We start from the raw sequence: 13,231 nt of genomic DNA on the forward strand, positions 1-13,231 counted from the left end.
AATACCCCTCCTCTCCACCACACACAAAAAAAGAATATGCAATACCAAAGCATAAAATATTCACCTTCTGCCCATTTACAGAAAAACTGTGCCAATCCCTGGCCTACATTATAATAAAATGAAGCCTGGTTCCCAACCACAGCTTCAAAAATTGAGACAGTGTAGAACAGGGGTAAATCATACTTCATCACCATGGATGTGACTGTGTCTGAAACCTGGCTCCAACACCCACTGGCCAATGACCCTAGACCTCAGCCTCTTTAACTGCAAAATGGGGATAATGAAAATACCTCCTCAGTGGACTACTGATAGAATAACACAACAATTACACATTTATGTATTTATTTATTTATTTTGAGACAAGTTCTCTCTTTGTCACTCAAGCCGGAGTGTAGTGGCACCATCTTGGCTCACTACAGCCTCTACCTCCCAGGCTCAAGTGATCCTCCCTCCTCAACCCCTCAAGAAGCTAGGAGTACAGTCATGCATCATCATGCCCAGCTAATTTTTGTATTTTTTGTAGAGATGGGGTTTCATCATGTTTCTCAGGATGTTCTCGAACTCCTGAGCTCAAGTGATCTGCCTGCTTCAGCCTTCCACAGTGCTGGGATTACAGGAATGAGCCACCATACCCCACCCAATTACATTTTTAAGCACTTAATATATAAGTATTTAATACAACTAATAAACTCAGTAAGTTCCAGTAGTATTTAAAATGCATTTAAAAAAAAATGTTTTTAGACAAGGAGAGGAATCTAGACTAATAAATCCTATTCATCTAAAAGTGTTCTGAATGTTAGAGAGACCTCAAAATACTGTCTAGCTCATCTCTCAGCCTCGAAGCTGATATACTGTAATTCAAATTTTATTGATGAGAAAACTGACTTCAGAGAGATCCATTGACTTACCAAAAGTTACAGTTTTCTACATCCTTCATTAGAATGCCTGTTGTGAAAGGGAGATATTTTGCACTCTCTACTCATTCAAGATATATTCATTCATTCAACAAATATTTAAAGATCAGCTACCACACCCCCAGCACAGCATGTGGCATTAGAGATGAGAAAGAAAGAGAGACCCTGCCCTCAGAGAGTGAGCAGAACTAAAGATTTGGCAAACAAATAAGTGAAAAATATAGAATTCTACAGATGCTAAAATAGAAGCCTATATAAAAAAAAGGAGGAGAAGACCAAGATTCTAGGTTGAGGAGATGCTCACAAGGCAGAGGGGGCAAGCAGGATAGGCAAAGGCCCAGGTACATAAAATAATCCAGCATGTTCTAAGAACTGCAGGGAGTTTTGCACACAGTGAAGGGCCCATGATGAGGGCAAGTAGGGACCAGAGTATAACAGGCCATATATGGTATGCTGAGAAGGTTGAAACTCATTCTGCAGCAACTATTTTGGAATTTTAAGCAAGGGAAAGATCAACATGGTTTGTACTTCAGAAGAATCACCCTAGAAGCATCCCAATGTGTGATGGATGCCAGGGGAACATACTGGAGGCAGGGAGATCAATTAGGGGTTGATATGGTTTGGCTGTGTCCCCACCCAAATCTGCTCTTGAATTGTAGCTCCCACAATTCCCATGTGCTGTGGGAGGGACCCAGTGGGAGGTAACTACTGAATCATAGGGGAACATCTCTCCCGTGCTATTCTTGTGACAGTGAATAAGTCTCATGAGATCTGATGGTTTTATAAAGGGGAATTGGCTGCACAAGCTCTCTTCCCTTGTCTGCCGCCATGTGAGATATGCCTTTCACCTTCCACCATGATTATGAGGCCTCCCCAGTCACATGGAACTGTGAGTCCATTAAACCTCTTTTTCCTTATAAATTACCCAGTCTCAGGTATGTCTTTATCAGCAATGTGAAAACAGACCAATATAGGGGTCTGTCACAAAAGACCAGATAAGAGAAGAACAGCCTGAGCTGGGACAAGGATGACTTAGAATATCAGGAGAGAAGAGGGAGAGGCTGGAGGCAGGGTCTACAGAATTCCATAGCCACTTAGATGGTCACATGGTAAAGCAGAAGAAAGAGCAAGGATGGGTCTTGGATTTCTAGCTGAATGAGCAGATTGTGGGGTCATTTATTCAAAAGAGAGATAAAAAAGAAACGATCCTGTTTTGAGGAAAGATCACCACTGATTGTGTTTGGGACATGATGGAGTTGAGCAACCTGTGAAGCATCCAGGTGTCTCGTATCTGGGATATGAGACTGGGGCTCAGGCTGAAGATCCAGGCTGGAGACACAGACACATGAGGAACCATGACATAGGAAATGGGTAGAAACCTGAACACAGATGCAATTCTCAGATCAAGTGAGAACCAAAGAAACACAAGAGTTTAAGGAGTAGAAAAAGGAGGAGAAATGAAAGACCATCACACAATTGCAGCTGAGAAGAAAATGTCAAGATGATGAAGAAAACCCAATGAAACAGTCATCTCCAAAGCCAAGGGAGGACAGGGGTTCAGAAAGAAAGGAGTCGACAACTCAAAGGTTACCTGCTGCACTAAGAACTGAAGAGTCCTTTGGATTTGAAAACAAGGAAGTCATTAGTGAGATTTATGAGAGCACTTTTCTCAGAGCAAGATAGCATAGGAGCGTGACTGCAGGAAGCTGAGGGATGAACAGGAGGCTGAGCAGGTGAAAGCAACCAGAGGAGATGCCCCTCCTGGGGCTCGGTGATGAGGGATGCCTGGAAAGGAGGGGGTGGAGAGAGATGCAGGACAGAGCTGCTATTGTTTCTGCCTTTTTCATTGTTGTTTTGCCTTTTTTAATTGTTTGTTTAAGAGACACAGGAAAATTTTCTCAGGGTTTGGGAACTGTATCAGAAGTGAGAGAAATTTTGGAAATCTATAAGCAAGAGGAAAAAAACAGTGGATAAGGCTTATTAAAAAAGGGAGAGAGGATAGGTCAAGAGTACAGGTAAGTCAGGCATGGTGGCACATGCCTGTAGTCCTAGCTACTTGGGCGGCTGAGGCAAGAGGATCCCTTGAGCATAGGAGTTGGAGGCTGTAGTGTGTTATAAACACACCTGTGAATAGCCACTGCACTTTAACCTAGGCAACACAGCAAGTCATCATCCCCTACTACTTCGTACAGAGAGAGGAGGGGCTAGGAAAACTGGTTGAGGCAGGTGCAAATCACCAGAAGTAAGAGTCATGGTAATAATAATAATAATAAGCACTCTGATACACCAGGCACACTTTACATACATTCAAAAATATTACACACTTAATATATGTTTACATATGTTAACTTATTTCATCTTCTCAAGAATTCATAAAGCAATACCTTTTTTATTCCCTATTTATAAATGAGGAAACTGAGACACAAAGAGGCTAAACAACATGCCTCCAGTCACGGGTTAGTAAGTGGTGGTTGTGGGATTCCCATACACATATGTTTGTAAAGTCAAGGCACGATACCTAACAGCCTCACAGCCTCAGTTATTTCTGTGATGTGCAAGCAAGATCACCAGCCAAGAATAATGTGGGGTGCGTGTGCGCCCTCCTGGTGGGCTGGTTGGTGACAGCAGTGATGAGGTGGGTGAGTTGAGGCCAGTGAGGATGTGCTGACCCCTGCTTATGAGAGGGGACTTCCCTGAGGCTCAGCTTCAGTTAGAGGCCAATGTTAAGTGATGCCCCTTAGCAGCAGTCAGTAGTCAGGACCAGGTTAAAAAGCGCATGGCAGATGAAAATACCCACATTTCATGCTGAAACATTTCCAGGGATCTACATAGCTCTCAGGATGAAAACTAGAGCCCTTGCCCATGGCCCACAAGGGCTGTGGGATGGCACCTGTCTCCTTAGCCTCACAGGCTCACCCTGCCCCATCCCCACCCCCTACTCAGGGCCTTGCAACTGAACTTGCCTCTGCCACGTGTGTTTTCTTTCCACTCTCCTGTCATCTCCTTTCATCCATTCTAATGTCAACAAAACATTACTCCCTGGGTCGATAGTCTCCATATTCATTTCTAACAGTGCTTTAATATTCCAGGCTCCAGAGTCGCACTTCGGGACGTTCAATCCTGGCTCTGTCACCCACTGCTTATAAGGCTTTGAACAAGTTACTTCACCTGTCTGTGCTATTAAATGGGGGTAAGAACAGAGCCTGCCTCAAAGGGTTATTAAGACAATCAAATAAGTTAAAGTATGTAATGTGCATTGCACAGTCCAAGTATTCCATAGGTACTAAATGAATTGAAACTGTATCTGTTTTTTAACACTTGTTTCCCCGCAGTAGCATCTATCACTATTTTAATTGACTAAATAATTGCTTAATTAATTCTTTAATTCCTGACAGCTCCAATCTAATGGAATAGAAGATCCCTGAAAGCCTGGGGTCATCTATCACCTTCTTCACCATATTCAAAGGGACTGGCAGAAACTAAGCCACCAAAAAGTATTTGTAGAGAAAATTGAATTTATTTGACCAAGAATACTGAGGGGGATAGAGAGTGGTTGATATGATGTGACAAGGAGACAGGACTAAAGAGGAAGTGAAGTTTGAAGGGGACAAGGTCACTTTGGAGAGCACTTTAGTGAAATCAAAAGAGGAAGCAAGTTCACATAATAAGAGGATTTTATCAGGGATTGAGAAGTATTTGAAGTTTACCACCCTATTCCAAAAAAAGAAAAAAGTAAGTAATTTGTACTAACGGTATGATGGTGACCTAGGTTGTTGAAGTGAATTAGAGCAGGCGTCTTCTCATTCATGTGCCCATCTGGAATGGTAAGAAGCATAAAGTCTCTAAAGTCAGGCAGAACGGGGTTTATAGTCCCTGCTCCTCCCTACCTCTGTAAGTATGAAAAAGTGCAGCTTCAGTTCTAAAATGGAGAAGAAAATACCACCTTGCCAAGTTTTGATGGATGAATGAAAATGTGTAAATAAAGTTTGAGGGACATAGTAGATATTCAGTAAATGATAGCTGCTCTAACTGTAACAGTGATTATTCATGCAGAGGAGATGTATTCCTGGGTGATTGCATGCAAATCAGTTGATGCTTGAAATGCATGGCTGTGTTTGCCGGATAAAAGAATCTTGTGTTGAAGCCTTTCATAAGACACAAAATCATCTTGTGAAGTAGTGACCCTCCCATTATTTAATTTGTGTAGATCTTTTACAAATGCTGGAGTATGATAATGCATAATAATGTGACCATATGGTTGGCACCCATGGACAAAACTGTACACCTGTTGCAAAGACCCAGATACCTCACAGGGCAATTACCAAGAGAAAAGTCCCGTTACTTAGTCCAGAGGCTGAAGGACAATAGAACAGTCTTTTCTCAGGTTTGATCTTGAATTATTACAGCATTTAAGAGGGTGGTCTTGCATTATAAAACCTGGGTTCAAATCTCGACTCCATCATTTACCAGTTTTTGTGGTCTTGAGCCACATAATTAATTAATGTGTTTGAGCTTTTTTTTTTTATCTGTAAAACGGGATTAATAGTACTCACTGCACAGGATTGTTGGAAAAAGTAAATAAAATAATGCATGTAAACCACTTTGCAGAGTGTCTGTAACATATTACAAGCTACTACAGGGTTGTCTTTTTTTCCTCATTCATTAGTGAACCCCCATGCCCACATGGATATAGACTGAAACATAAGATGTGAGAATTCCAGTCAAAGGGCCATCTGAGTTTGCAAGACCTTTGGTAAAAGAAGATATAACCTTCAGCCTTTGGGGCAGGCAGGATGTGGTAGCATCAGGAACCCATACGAGAAGTGAGCCAGGATATTTAATATATGTCTCATATTTCTTGGGCTTCTTTCACTCTTGCTTTCTCTTACTATTCAGTTAAGTCTTTCAAAAAGATCCATTTTGCTTGGGTCGAGACAGGGCCTCCAAGGAAGGCATTTAGGCTTAGATTGGGCCAAGGAAGAAAGGCAGAGCAAGTCAGCCACTTGGGTTGTTATCCCGGGAGATCCCGGAGCCAAAGAACCCCAGGCATTGGCCACACGGGAAGCACGTGACCTGGGGCCTCTCCTGCATGGAGATTCCCTCTCCAGGGCTCATCTTCAGGGCTTTGGGTTTGAATTCATAAGGGTGGTTTTTCCACTTACACCTCTCCAGGTACCTTCTAAGTAAACTTAACCATTTCACAGAGATGGTTTACTAAGACACACTGGAGTTTGCCCAGGGCTTCTAGTCTCATAACCTAATCATCAGACGAATAAAATGAGGAAAAAGAAGCATCAGGCCCATTATCTACAGAAGGCCAGAATGGGTGATAAAAGTCACCCTGAAGCTCCCTCAGCTCTTCCCCTCCCCCTGTTACAGTAGGTTTGGCAGCTAAGCTTCAAAATGCAGCCCACATCTCCAGCCCGGCAGTGCTGGGGAGCGGGTGGGGGAGAGTGCTCTTTCTCAGTGCACATTAGCCAGCCTTTTCTTGGGGCTGCCTCTCCGAAGGCCCCTTTGGCCAGAGTAGTCTCTCAGAAGCTGGAAGACAGCCCAGCCAGGGCCTCAGGCAACACATTCATGCTCTGGCCCCAACCTCCCCTGCCCTACTCCCCAGGTTTAGTTTCATTTTAATCAGAAGTATAGAGAAGGACATTTTCAGCAGATCAAAAGGGCATAGTAATCATAAAAGAAACACCGTCACAGGGCAGGAGCAGGAGATGTGATACCTACTGAGAAAGACAAGCTGCTTTCTGGGATGCCTTGGGGGCTGGGAAACAGTGGTCTGAAGTTATCTTTCAGAAACGCAGAACTCTGCAAACAGACTCAGTACAGTTTGGAACTTGGGGCAATATTGCCCTGAGTGAGTTGGTTCTGCAGAAAAGAGCCAATGCTGGGAGCACTGAGCTCATCAACTCCATAATCCTCCCACCATCCTTGTCTCCTTTTTCTAACCATTATGCAGCTCGCTTTCCAGACATAGGAGAAGACTAAGGCATTATTGCATTGTCTGTGTACTTCAGGGATATGTGGTATATTTGCAAAGATCAGTCTATTAAAATTCGTGAATAATATTAACTTATTCAGAAGTGCAACCATCCAGAACACAGGCATAAGCAAAGAAGAACTCTGAATCATAATAATATGTGTCTGCCCTAAACCAGGGAGGATTCTGGGCTACTGATAATTATCTATGTCTTGATGTAAGTGATGATTACATGGGTATTTACTTTGTAAAAGTTCATGGAGCTTTGCATCTATGATTTGTCCATTTGACTCTGTGTTATATATCGTTTATTTAAAAAGTTTGCAGAAAAGCTCCTGCCCTAAACTACAATTATAGGAAAACCCCGACATGTCCTCCTTCAGAGCCTATTTACTCTTGCTTTACATAAAATTTAAGCAAAGTGAGTTATATAATTTCTTGGCCATCAACAGTTGTCAATGGAAGTTGCTGGAGGTAAAGAGGGGGCAGTGGTAGATTCTATTAGTCTCATGTACATGGACAACGTGAAAAGTCTGGCATGAAAAGGAGGGTAGAGAGAATAGAAAGAAAAAAACATAAAAATCAGACACAAGATGACACAAAACAGAACCACATCAGGCTTCTCAGCATAGAAGCGAATGGTTCTATAAAACATCAAAGTCCTAAGACAGCATTAAAATCCAACCTCCTCAGGAAGTCAAGGCTGCAGTGAGCCATGATCACACCACTGCACTCCAGCCTGGCCAAAAGAGCAAGATCCTATCTTTAAAAAAAAAAAAAAAAAAATCTAGTCTCCCTGCCTAGCCACATGGCCCTGGGTAAGTCACTTAACCTCTCTGATCAAGAAATGAGAATTCTGATTTCTGAAATTGAATTAATAATAATGCCTATCTTGTCAGGTTGTTTTGAAAATTAAGTAAGTGTTTGTGTGCAATAGACACTCACAGATTACTAGTTCGAGTATTATCTCAATATTTGGACACATTCTAATAGTGGAATAAAAATTCAACCAACTATCCTAAATGCTGTGCCGTGGTCGATTCTTTAGGAGACATTAAGAACAAAACATGTCCCTTCCTTTCAAGCAGCTTACAATCAAATGGCAACAGCACATAAAAACAAGTAGCTCAAATTCAACTCAGAATATGACAAACATTTTGAAAAGGGTACTCCACAGAAGGAAAAAGATGCATATAGTGCTTACTATACACCAAACATTGCATTAAGTATTTCACATATATTAATCTTTGTGACAACACAATGAAGCAGATAGTATTGTTATCCCCACATTTAGCAGCTGAGAAAACTGGGGGATAGGGAAGTTAAACAGTTTCCCCAAAATCATTAAGTTACAGAGCCCTCAATCCAGGCAGTCTGGCTTAAGAGTTGTTGCCATTAGCAATATATTTCATCTAGGCTAGGAAATTATGTAATATATTTTAAAATTTATCTAAAATAAAGTAAGTAGTGTCTGAGTGAGGGCCTGAAAAGTCTTCTTATAGGTAAGTACCAGAAATCAAAAATATTATTCTTTTACTTGTTAATCAGTTTTATTGAGGTATAATTGACATATAACAAAATACACCGATTTTAAGTGTGCAGTTCAGTTAGCTTTGACAAATGCATACTCTGACATATTTACAACTCCCAAAAAAGATATAACAGAATTCCACCAGTCCCAAAACTTCCCTCATGTTACATTTTAAAGGTAGTCCCTGCCACTCCCAGACCCAGGTAACCACTGATCAGTTTTCTCTCAGGATATATTAGTTTCGACAGCTCTAGCATTTCATATACATAAAATCATACCATATGTGTCTTTTGTGTCTCTTTTTGTTAGCATGTTTTAAGATTCATCAGTGAGGCTGGGTGAGGTGGCTCATGGGAGGCCGAGGTGGGCAGGTCACCTGAGGTCAGGAGTTCGAGACCAGCCTGGCCAACCCCCGTTGGTGAAACCCCCGTCTCTACTAAAAATATAAAAATCAGCCAGTCATGGTGGTACCCGCCTGTAATCCCAGCTACTCGGGAGGCTGAAGCAAGAGAATCACCTGAACCTGGGAGGCGGAGGTTGCAGTGAGCCAAGATCGTGCCACTGCACTACAGACTGGATGACAGAGCAAGACTCCATCTCAAAAACAAAAGAAAAAAAATTCGTCAATGCTGTTGTGTATATCAGTAGTTCATCTCTTCTTAATATTGGGTAGAATTCTATTGCTTAAATATATTATAATTGTTTTATCCATTCACCCTTGTATTAGTCTGTTCTCCACCTGCTATAAGGACTTACCCGAGATTGGGTAATTTATAAAGGAAAGAGGTTTAATTGACTTACAGTTCCACAGGGCTGGGGAGGCTTCAGGAAACTTACAGTCATAGCAGAAGGGGAAGCAAGCACATCCTCCTTCACATGGTGGCAGAAACGAAAAGAATGAGTGGTCAGCAAAGGGGGAAGCCCCTAATAAAACCATCAGATCTCGTGAGAACTAACTCAGTATCGTGAGAACAGGATGGAGGAAACCTCCCCCATGATTCAATTATCTCCACCTGGTCCTTCCCCTGACAGGTGGCGATTATGGGAGCTACAATTCAAGATGAGATTTGGGTGGGGACACAGGTAAAACCTATTACCACTTGATGAATGTTTCAATTGTTCCCAGTTTGGGGCTACTATAAAGTTGTTGAGAATATTCAGGTATGAATCTTAGTAAGGACATATTTTTACTTCTTTTGAGTAAATACCTCAGACTGAAATTATTGGGTCATGTGTTAAGTATATGTTTAATTTAATGAAAAACTGCCAAACTGCTTTCTAAAGTTATTGTATCATTTGATGTTCCCACCAGAAACATATGAGACTTCAAGTTGCTCCACAACCTCATCAACACCTGGGATTGTCAGATTTAATTTTAGCTAATCGGCTTAGTATATGATATATATTTTGTTGCAGTTCTCTTGATGCTGAGCATATTTTGATGTGCCTATTGGCCATTTACACATATTTTTGTGAATAAAATTTTTGATCTTTTTTATTTCCAATTTTTAAGTGCAGGGGTACATGTGCAGGGTGTGCAGGTTTGTTACATAGTTAAATGTGTGCCATGGTGAATAGCTGCACAGATCATCCCTTCACCTAGGCATTAAACCCAGCATCCATTAGCTATTCTTTCTGATGCTCTCCGTCCTCCTACCCCTGACCCTCCAACAGGCCCCAGTGTGTGTTGTTCCCTACCATGTGTCCATGTGTTCTCATGACTCAGCTCCCAGTTATAAGTGAGAACATGCAGTATTTGATCTTCTCTTTCTGTGTTAGTTTGCTGAAGATAATGGTTTCCAGCTCCATCCACGTCCCCACAAAGGACATAATCTCATTCTTTTTTATGGCTGCGTAGTGTTCCATGGTGTATATGTACCACATTTTCTTTATTCAGTCTATCATTGATGGGCATTTAGATTGATTCCATGTCTTTTCTATTGTGAATAGTGTTGCAATGAACATACACAAGCATGTATCTTTATAATAGAATGATTTCTATTCCTTTGGGTATATACTCAGTAATGGGATTCTCTTGTTATTTAATTGTAATAGTTCTTCTGGATAAAAACAAGTCATTTGTCAAATATGCATAGTGTGAATACTTTCTCTCCTTCTGTAGCTTATAGGCAAACCATTGTTTATTCATTTCTCCCTAAGAAAATACCTAAAATTGTACATTAATAGAGAGGTAGGTCGAATTTAGTAAAATGGAAAAAGGTGAGAGAATAAACATAAATATAAGCAAAAAACAAACACTTTAAGTACAAGGAACATTCAAAGTCAGAGTTGTATAGAGAATAATGTGGAGAGGCAAGCTGGAGTCAGGTCAGGGAGGGTGACATACTCAGAAATCTGGAATTTATTTTATATTCAGTGGGAAGCCATAAAGATTTTCCAATAGTAAGTGATACAATCAAAGCTCTTCTTTAAAGTACTTTCAAAGCAATACATAAATAGTTGTGAAGGCCAGATAATAAAGGTAAGGAGATCAGTTTGAAAACAATTTCAACAGTCCAAGTGAGAGAAAATGAGGTCCTGAACTAGGGTTATAAAAAGAAGTCAGAATTTGTAGAACTCAATCAACAGATCTTAAGAACCACTGTAGGCTAGGCATGAAAAGGCAGGATTAGATGCTGAAGACCCTGAGGTTCCATATAGGATGCTTGGCAGACAGATAGCACCACACCACGGCTAAGGAAGGCAAGAGTAGGAGTTGCTTTTTAGAGATATAGGAGCCAAGATTTGGACTTGTGTTGTTGTGCCCCTGGGACCTTGTGGTAGCTATGCCTACCGCATAAGAAGCTAAAATGTTTTATTCCCCATGGAAAAAAAAAAATGGGTTTTGATATATGAAATCAGGAGTCATCTTCCATCTGCAAGAAGATTGCTGACTCTACACAGAGAATGAAGACAACAAAAGAAGAATTTCAGTGACATTTAAGGGGTAGGAAGAGAAACAGGAGTTGGTTAAGGAAACTGAGAAGAAAGTAGTCCCAAAAGTATAAAAAAAAAATAATTCAGTGTTGTGAATGCCTAGGAAAATTTCAAAGAGCAGGATGTCAGTGTTGTCAAATGCTTCGGAGAGGTTGAGAATTTGGAAGCATCCAGAAAAGTGTGCATTCTGTTCAACAGACTCTGTGCTTAACATACTCTATTTAAGAAAGAGAAGTGTGCCACATTTTTAAAATTTCCTTTTTATATGCTATATATTTTTATAACATTGTCAAATTAAAGTAGTAAGCTTGAGTTAACTTGTAAAATCATTTACATGAGGAAAAATATGGAATTCCCTGATGGCAGATGTACCAATGGAGTAGTTTACAAATTCTTTTTTTTCCAACTAGATAACCCTTTCTTCAAATCAATCCTTACTTGGAAGCCCATTATCTAAAACACATAGAAAAAACACTGTTCTGATTACAGGTAACTGGTTGGGAGCAGAGCCTCACTACCTTGTAAGTACCCCACAATTGATAAATAGATGATAGATTGGTAGAGATAGATGGATAGAGATAGGAGAGGTAGATGATTAGATAGATAGATAGATAGATAGATAGATAGATAGATAGATAGATAGATAATAGATAGATAGTTTCTAACCCCTTAATATCCCCAGTAGAATGTCATCTCCATGAGAGCAGGGACATTATCTATCTGGCTCACCCACTGTCTTATTAGAGCCTGAAATAGTGCCTGGCACTTGTTAGCACTAATCAAACATTAGCAAATAAGTGAATCGTAGCCTCCCAATACTGTTAGGCAACTGACATTTATAGACTGCCTAGTATGTTCAGAACGCTGGGCTATTTGCCATTATGTGAACTTGACACATGGAACATCAATTCTGGAAGAACATATTACTATCCACATCATTGTATACATAAGAACCATCACCTTGAAGAGCTTCCCCCAAGACATATAAGTTGGCAGACCTAGAAATTCAACCTAGAAGCATTTAGTACCAATATGTGTGGCCTTTCTTTCCTGTACCACCATGTTGGACTGCTCTTCCTATGGTCCTCATGGATGATAACCTGGCCTCTGATGGTTGCCCTGGCACTAACTGAAATAAGTTGTCTGACTCCCAGTTGGGAAGTTTGTTATACCAGTTGAGAGTGGGCACAACTTAGAAAGGATAGAGAACAAGTAGAGCAGCATCAGTAACTCAGTTCTTCTTGCTGATGGTGTTAGAGTTGGGAATGGAAGAGTGGTGGGTCTCATCAATACAGAATAAACTCTGTTCTATACCCTCCCACCCCCACAAGGACCAGTGGGGAATGCTATGAATTCTGCATGCGAAATCAACATTCATGCATTTGCAGTAGGATGTCTGATGAGTCTTTAACCACTGTATCAGTTATCTATTGCCATGTAAAAAATGATTCCAAAACTTAAAGACTTAAAAGAGCAATGGTTTATTTATATCACAATCAATGGGTTGGTAATTTGGGCTGGGATCAGCTGAGTGGTTCTGCTAATCTGAGCCAGGCTCAGGTGATCTTGGCAAAACTTGCATGTGCATCTATAGTTATTTGTTAGGTGGTATATTCACTTACTCGGGCTGTCATAACAAAGTACCTCAGACTGGGTGCTTAAAAAAAACTGAAATTTATTTCCTGGAGACTGGAAAGAAGTCCAAAATCAAGGTATCAGCAGGGTTGACTTCTTCTAAGGCCTCTCTCCTTGGCTTGTAGATTGTCATTTTCCCCTCTGTCTTCACGATGTTCTTTTCTCTGTGACTGCATACGTTTGTGTCCAAATTTCCTCTTCTTATAAGGATACTATTCATATTGAATTGGA

The sequence above is a fragment of the Pongo abelii genome, chromosome 1 (assembly GCF_028885655.2).
Source record: "Pongo abelii isolate AG06213 chromosome 1, NHGRI_mPonAbe1-v2.0_pri, whole genome shotgun sequence".
Taxonomy (NCBI): Eukaryota; Metazoa; Chordata; class Mammalia; order Primates; family Hominidae; genus Pongo; species Pongo abelii.